At 58.5% G+C, this 1065-nt stretch overlaps 1 long non-coding RNA gene across 1 annotated transcript in view; it reads left to right on the top strand.

The window, feature by feature from the left end:
- Positions 1 to 806: 806 nt before the first annotated feature.
- The window catches only part of LOC105853867, a 13031-nt gene continuing 12772 nt past the window's right edge, over positions 807 to 1065 (top strand). Inside the window, exon 1 of the long non-coding RNA XR_001145626.1 lies at positions 807 to 954. This is a non-coding gene — a long non-coding RNA (uncharacterized LOC105853867). The remainder of the gene's footprint in view (positions 955 to 1065) is intronic.

The following is a 1065-nucleotide window of genomic DNA, read 5'->3' as shown; positions in this document are numbered from 1 at the left end:
TAGGACACTTGCCCGCGGCTTCTTTTTGATAGACATGGGTATTTTTCTTTCCTGAGAAGGTACCTCCTTGTACCTCCTTGATTTTTTAATTTCCTTTCTTGACTTTATTTCCTTTGATCATCTCCTACTATCAGCTAAAAGGCAGGTGCATTTATTTAGTGATTCACGTAGCAAATACGTATCAATCCCCATTACGGGCGAAATCCCCACCTTCCCTCAGCAACCCCAGCTGCCTGGCCATCTTGACACCAGCCCCTACGCCAGGAAGCCCTCTTTCCCCTCTTTCCCTGGGTTTCCCTAGGGTCAGGATCCTTCCAGAACCTCAAGCAGTCCCCTTTCTCACTGGTGCCCCCCAAACCTCATGTGCGCACTCATCTGTCCTTCCACCCCGCCCAGCTCCCAACGCCCCACACTGAGCACTGCCAGGGTATTTGGGGGAAGTCTGTCTGCCTCTCTGAGCTACAAGCCCCCAGAGGCAGGTCTGCGTCCATTTGAAGCGTCATCCTGCAACTGACAAATAGCCACTCCAGCAGTGGCTTCCACCAAGAAGGCTTTCCCCTCCCTCACACACGGTCAACGGCTCTGCTCTAGCGGGCTGCCCCCAGGGGACCGGACTGTGTCCATCGCGTGGCTCTACTGTCTTTGGCGGACCGGGTCGCCGAGTGTTGGGGGCTGGCAGGGCCGAGGGGTACTCTGGGCCCTGTCAGCCGGGATGAGTCACATGGCTACCCAGGTGCAGGGGCTGTGGAGCCGCCCACATCCGCGCTCCTCCCAGCTCTGTCAGCCGAGGCACCTGGGAGGACAGTGAGGCCCTGAGAGGCAAAGGCCTAGCGGACTAGGCCTAGGGGTGGGGAAATAAATCATTAAAACCTGCTGATCCGGCAGGCTCGCTATCAATCCGGAGATGCTGTGGAGGCGCCAGTTCTGCCAGGGCAACAGGCTGGAGCGGGGAGGGTGAGCTGCTGAGAGGGCTGTGAATGGGTGAGGGGGCTACTGAGGGGGCTGTGAATGGGTGAGGGGGGCTGCTGAGGGGGCTGTGAATGGGTGAGGGGGCTGCTGAGGGGG

The sequence above is a fragment of the Condylura cristata genome, unplaced genomic scaffold (genome assembly GCF_000260355.1).
Source record: "Condylura cristata isolate star-nosed mole 26May11 unplaced genomic scaffold, ConCri1.0 scaffold00020, whole genome shotgun sequence".
Classification (NCBI taxonomy): Eukaryota; Metazoa; Chordata; class Mammalia; order Eulipotyphla; family Talpidae; genus Condylura; species Condylura cristata.
Note: the sequence above shows the minus strand (reverse complement) of the source record. Positions and strands in the feature narration are given on the sequence as shown.